The following is a 7,552-nucleotide window of genomic DNA, read 5'->3' as shown; positions in this document are numbered from 1 at the left end:
ATTTGAATATAAATAGATTATTATTCATAAAAGTCATGATTATAAAAAATGTGATAACCGTTTGAATAGATGTTTATGTTTGTTCATTCATTGTAAATAAATATTTTAGTATAACTATTTTCACTACTTATTAAAGAGTTTGATACCTTGTTGTATCCTAAAGGCATAATTGCCTTTAAAAAATTGTTCTTCACAACTCAAAGTCAAAATTCTTTTCTATTAGTTATTTTTTTCTAACAATTTAAAAGCAATTATGAGAAATTTATATTTTACATGAAGAAAATACAAAGAAAATAAATTGGTATGATTTGAAGGTCAATATTAGAAGAAGCTCAAGATATCAAAGAATTAATGTTTTCATAGACTAAAATGTTAATTTTCAAAAGATCTTCATTAGAGGTATGTATTTTATTTTTGTCATAATTACTGGTAAAAAAATTGATGGAATGAGATAAATACGTTATTAATTTCATTAATGTGTAAAGTCAAAATATAATATGCAAAATATTGATTACATTGCATAAGTTTTATGCATATACTGAAATTAGCTCCACAATTGGATTAAATGAATTGTATTATATTTATTTAAAAAATCGATACTTATAAAGACTAGGATGGGAAATACCTTAAAAATATAAAAGAGAAAAACATGAATTAATCTGCGATCAAAAGAATTATCACCTGTTATAAAGTAACAAATTAAATTGGGTTCTAATGAAATGATTGATTGTTTAATTATCATGTCTTGGTTATATATAGAATAGGCAAATTGTCCCATGATTTCTATGAAAACAATGAAAAATAGTTAAAGGGATTTACCATAAAAAATTATATGTAAGTGAAAAATATATGTAGACAATAAGATTTGACTGCAATATTAGTTTTATTTTTAAATTATTGCACCAAAATTGAGATAATAAATTGAGTCTAACTATTTGTATGATTCTATTTTTGTTGATCGTTTATATATCAAAGGTTGATTTTTCTTTTTTTTTTTTTAATTTATTATTGGTTTAAATTTTGACTAATGTTCAATTTTCATGAAAACAAATTAAAATTAAATTGACGTATGTGAATAATTATTAAAATATGGTGTTTCATGAATTAATTGGTGGATAATAAATTAAATAATTGTTATTATCAAAAATATGGACAATGTTACATGTATTTGCTGGGTATATTACACTAGAAGTGATTTTACAAAATAAAATTTTATTGTGAACAATCACAAAGTGAAAATTATAAATAACCTTCAAAAAGTTAATCAATAGTTACACAAAAGTATTGTTGCTTTTCGCAAATGGGATATTGATTAAAAGAAAAGGCATGTCATTAAAAATATTGAAACATTTGGTGGTTACTAGCATTTTGATGGATGTTCATCAATGCCTAATTAGCCATGTTTATAAATTAGAAAAGAACATGCAAATTCAATGTTCCAAAGGCACTAATACATACATGTATTTAATTTCATTTTGTGATGGTATGGAGAACATTGATACAATTTGCCATATATTATGAAAATAAATTGAATGGGATGAAATTTTTTTTTTTAACATACATATAAGAAAGATATGAACTATGAAAATAGAATGCTATCATCCAATTAATACATTATTTGTTAACGACAACGAAGCTATTTTTACTTTTTATACCCAAAAAATGTCCTTTTGTAGGCTATTAAATAAAAAGTGAACAAGCTTTCTAGGTTTTCAATAGTTTCATGATAATGGCAAGGATATAGATAGTTATACATCATACATATGGGCTTAGATAATAATATTGGTTTGTGAAAGCCGTAAGCCTTGAAATTAGCCAATTAATGATTTAACCAATACAAATTCATCACAAGTTTTTGCATGAAATATGAGTAGAACTCATATTATAATTAATGTTTATACTATTTTATGAAAATGATTATGTGGATTCATGTTTCATTACTTGCATTGATATGGTGATTTAAATATAAACATATTGATCACAAAATAATTGTGAAAAGTATTTGAAATTGGAGTTAAATAAACTATGGACTCTTATAATACATAGGCATATTGTCCTATGAGTAAAGTTTGAATTTATTATATATTCGAAAATGTTATGACCAATTAAAAGTGGTAGACAACAAAGATATATGGGGTATGCAATGGTGAAGAAATAAAGTTTTCATAAAATTTTGAAATCAAGTTTAAAGATTTCAATAGTCATGAACTTGGAATTGGCCATTGGGCAACTAATATATGCATTGAAAACTCATGATAATATTTGAAATAGTTGGTTTTCACTAAAAGCATCATTATAAATAAGATTCAATAGCCGAACTACATGATTTATAGGTACGATGTGGATTATTATGGCTGGCTTAAACTAGCCATAAGCCAAAATTGATGCTACAATCTTGATCACATTATGATAATTTTTGTTATGTATAGGTCTAATTCATAGATTTTACAAATGATTTATCCTCTATGGCTTTATATAGTGAAAATTTCAAAGCATATTTACTTTGAAAGTTATAAATGATTCAAAGATCTTATGAATGTGAACATTTTTATATTGGCAAAAGGAAGGCTATTTGATCCATTTGGGTGATGAAAATGATTTTGTACATGGTAAAATATATATATATATATATTAATAATGTCCACGATGAAATATATTCATTTAAGTATTTATGAATTGATATAAAAAGTCTTAAAAAGAGACTATAAAATCATGATTATATTTGAAATTTACTTATTGATGTAAACTCTTATATTGAGTTAAAATATTAAAGTTTTGAAACTTTTATGAAAAAAAGATACAGAATATTTGCTAGATATCTTTTACTAATGGTGGATTTGGAGGCCTTCTACTTAAAAAAAAAAAAAATCACCAAATAGTGAAAAGATAAATGAAATGGCAACTTGATTAAGTATATATGATATCTTGATAATTGAATGAGACACTTTAATAAAAGAATGCATATTTGCACATGATGACGGTGATAAGAATAAAAAGAAATAAAAAAATGTCATCATAGTGTTGTAAGATTTTAGTATAATTTGATGAGCAAATTATACAAACTAATAATTTTAGACACTTATTAAAGTAAAAAAAAAGGTTCTTAAAAATCTTAAAAGGATTAAAATGATTTGGTTTATTCATTAAGTTTATCCAATTATACTAGAAGTATAATTATATTAAAGATGTATAAAAGTACAAAAATAGAATGGTTAAAATTTATGAATATAGAGTTGTGACCACAATCAAAATCAACTATTTCTTAAAATAATGAAAATGAGACAACAATATCTGGAGTATATAAATGATATGCAAAATAAAAAGTTTGGACATATTAATCTAACGTAATTATATTAGACATTTAATCTCAAGTGGGGTTAATTATCATAAAAAAATTGAATTCCAAGATATTTGATTAGTAGTACTACAAGTAGAATGGATTTAAACCCCTTACTATTAGACACCAATAATGGAACCCAACTTTGAATTAGTAACCTCTAATTACAAAGTTTAATGAGTAAAAATAAATCATTGTTATGTGTTTGTTAAGCACTAGTAAAATTTATTCAAATTTTAGAAATTAGTGTGATCTGTTGTGTGTTGTGTAAAGAGAATGAGTTTTTATACTCTTAATAGAGTTTTAAATGTCTAAAGTAATGAAGACATAATGAAAACTCTGTCTATATAAATATAAAAGTGATGACGTTTCAACGAGAAGAATTTGAGACTCTTTTGTAAATGCTTAGGAATATGATAAACACATAGTCATAATAGTACTAAAGCGTTTATAAACCTTTGATAGAAGAATAAATAAGTATTATGTGTGTTATATATTCAATTTTAATACTAGAAATTGAGGTTTAATCTGTAGACAACATCAACTTCGTTAGAATTCTAAGATATATATATATTAATTGAAGGTTTAAATTGAGAGATATTTTCTTGTATTCATAATATTTATTTGTGTGAAAGGTTAAAGATTAAGCATCAATATTCCAAACTAGTGGAGAATTGTTGACAGTTTAGAATGTGATGCATCTCACATTAGATAGAAAGATTTAATTATTGATGAGTAAAGTTAATTTTTGTATTAATTTTATTTGTATTTTAAATAATTATGTTTGAATAGAAATAATTATTATAAGACAAATAATTATAACTATTTGAATATAAATAAATTATTATTCATAAAAGTCATGATTATACAAAAAATCATAACTATTTGAATATAAATTTATATTTGTTCATTCATTATAAATAAATTTTTTAGTATAACTATTTTTACTACTTTTAAATAGAGTTTGAGGGTTTATTATATTCTAAAAGCATAATTACCTTTAAAAAAGTATTCTTCTCGTTCTAAAGTTAAAATTTTTTTCTATTATTTCTCTTTTTTTAATTTATTTTTTCTGACATAATCCATGAATTGATTCACATGGCTCTGCCTTTAATGTAGTTAGGGTTATGAGAGAAGAAAATGTTTTTCAAGTTTTACTTGACTAACTTTCTAGTAGGAATTCTCGGGTCAGTATGCATGAAAGGGGATCTTCTCAAAGAAACTTTAACCTTTTTACTCAAAAAAAACAAAAAATAGAAAGGCAATAACTAGTCATCACTACCAATTTCAAACGTGATCAGAAAATTTTTTTATCAGTTTAAAAAAATAATAATAACAAAAAGTTTAAGGTAATCGTCTGTAAGGAAACTTCCCTAGTTATGATCAATTCTTTTCTAAATGTGATCATAAGAACTTTTATCAATTGAAATTAATTAAAAAAAAGTTTTAAACTAAACTAGAGAAGTTTGTAATTGCTGGATTATGACAATTTATAACACGAGTTAATTTTAATTTGTTATATCTATATTTATTATTCACTTACTGTATATATATATCTATATATATTCATTTATGATTAAAATAGCGTGAGAAGTTTTTTTTTATAAAAGAAGTTATAGTATGAAAATAGAAAAAAATATTATTTGTATTATGATTTAAATAAAAATTTTATTAATACTTTTTAAAGATAATTACAAAAATTAATTAAATTAAATTTAGATGAAGAAAATGAATTTACCACACAGCTAGGAGTCAATTCCAGTGGCCAAAAGTTGTAATGTTTTAACTGTAGGCTACAGCAGGAGGTAGGGCTCAACCTTCTCTTCTTGATTGAATCAGCAACTTTGGCTATGTTAATATGATTAGCTAGAAGAAAACATAGGATACCATATAATATTGATTTTAAGTTGAATTACCAATTCCAACTCAATTCTATCTTGAATAACCTCACCTGTGAAATAATCCAAAAAAACAAAAAAAAAAAAAACCAAAATGACTAATCATGACGATGGACAACAAGACTTTTTAACTTTGAGTCTATGTTCTGTCGGATGTTTATTTTAAGCTAAATGTTCGATTTAAAATCATTTGATTCGATTTTCAATTAAAAGCGTAAAATTTAATATAATTTAATTTAAAATAAAATATTTTTGTATTAGCTTATACAAGGATTTATTAACGTTAGTAATACACATATATCATTAAATTAAGTAATATTAAAAGTAAATTTGATAATTTTTATTATCGTATCATATAAAATATTATATTTATATTATATTTTATATAAAAATTATGTGTCATAATTTATATTGATATAAAAATATAAAATATAATTTTTTAATTTTATTAAATTTATTTATAATTTTTTTAAAAAAATTTTAAATAATATTATTTTTGTATTCTTTATTTATATTTTTTTTTATAATATATCATTATATCATATTTTAAATTAGATATTTAAATTATCATTTCTAAGTGAGAGATGTTCGTTTAGTCTTACCAAGTAAGACTCCAACATGTAAGTCAGAATAAAATTATTTAAATAATTTGTTTCAAAGCAAAACCCCCTATTTCTCGTTTCGAGAGGTTCTTTTAATTTTTTTTTTATAGATATTTTCCTTCTCTCTTTCAATTATTTTTATTTCAATTTTTATGGTTATTTTCTTTTATCTCTTTCAATTACCGAAACTACATATAGATTTGAAGATTTGAGTGGGAAAAACATTTTGAGTTATTCAGTTGGAAATCATACACAACAAATTTATCATCTTTTGTCTTGGTTTTGTCTTTTATCTCAAATGGGTATGATTTTGGCTTTGCAAATTACCCTGCCATCCTCCCATTTTGGTTGAATAAACTGACAATCATTTGAGTGACAAAAGTGATGACACTTCCCATCTGCAAAAGAACTCTGAAAATGCTTCATTGAATTTTTTGAAACTTTTTGCGGAATCATCTCCCTGTAGTAGAAACGCTTTCCCAATGATAATATTCTCAATGACAGCATTCTCTAGCTTATCCTCAAGCCTTCTTGCCTCCTCGACGAACACAATTGGTGGGAACAACCTGATTGTTTTGAGTACCTACTCAAACTCGTTTGTGTCTTAGTATTCAAGAAGTCGGTGGCACTTCCTTTAATTGACAGATCACTGGTTTTTGAGTGGTTTTTGGGTGGGAATGAAGAGCGAAAAGAGGAAAAAGAAGGAAAAGGGGGTTATTTCAGTTTTGGTTGGCGTAAATGGTGGAAGCGATGACAAAAATGTCTTGAGTTAAACTTTAGATCTAGGAATTTCTTGGCATTTGTACGAACATCTATTTCGATAGATGTGATGAGGGATTGCAGATGAAGAAATTGAGAAGTTTTGGGATCAGAAGGATGCAGGCCGACGATGGTTGGTGTCACAGATGATGATCCGATGCCGAAATTAGAGTTTTAAGGTGGCTCATAAAAGATAAAAAATATATATATATATATTTTTGATATTTTATTTAGACAATAATCGTGCCATGTAATCATAAAAAATACTACATTAAGTATGTCATTCCAACAAATATGACATGTGAGTTAAATAATCAATATACCAAGATATTTAATTTAATGTGCGTCTAAATTATTTTTATTAAAAAAATTTTTATTTGAGTTAATACAAAAATAGTTGAATTTGAATTAAATTAAATTAAAGATTACATTTTTAATTGAGAATCAAATTAAATGTTTGGTTCTAAATTAAATATTTAATTTTTATTTTACTATAAGTTGACTTCTTTGTTTACATTTTATGACTGCAAACCTTGTATTCGGTTCTTCTTAGATTCTGAATGAATTAAGAAGTTAAGGCAAAAGGAAAAAAAAACCTTTGGTTGAAGTTGAAGGAAGCAGCTTCAAACCCTATGGTATGGAGTCATAAAAACTTGTATGTTTTTTTTCGGAGATAGAGAAAAAAAATTGACCCTGAATATAACATTTAAAGTCTCGAAATCAACAAGAAAATTAATATGAATTATGTTATTTTTATCAATTTTTTTTAAAACAAATTCTCAATAACTCAAGGGCAAATTTAGTAAACTTCAAAATTTCTTCATTTTTTAATTTAAGCTTCGATGTCCTTAATTGCTCCAATCATTTTAATTTTAGATAATATTTGTAAAAAAGAAAGAAAAGTTTAATGGTTTGATTGGACTAACCCAAAGTTTAATGGCTTAAATGCAAACTAT

The sequence above is a fragment of the Durio zibethinus genome, chromosome 14 (genome assembly GCF_047325235.1).
Source record: "Durio zibethinus cultivar Kanyao isolate XHJ-2024 chromosome 14, ASM4732523v1, whole genome shotgun sequence".
NCBI lineage: Eukaryota > Viridiplantae > Streptophyta > Magnoliopsida > Malvales > Malvaceae > Durio > Durio zibethinus.
The sequence above is the reverse complement of the archived record's forward strand: the minus strand, read 5'-3'. Positions refer to the sequence as shown.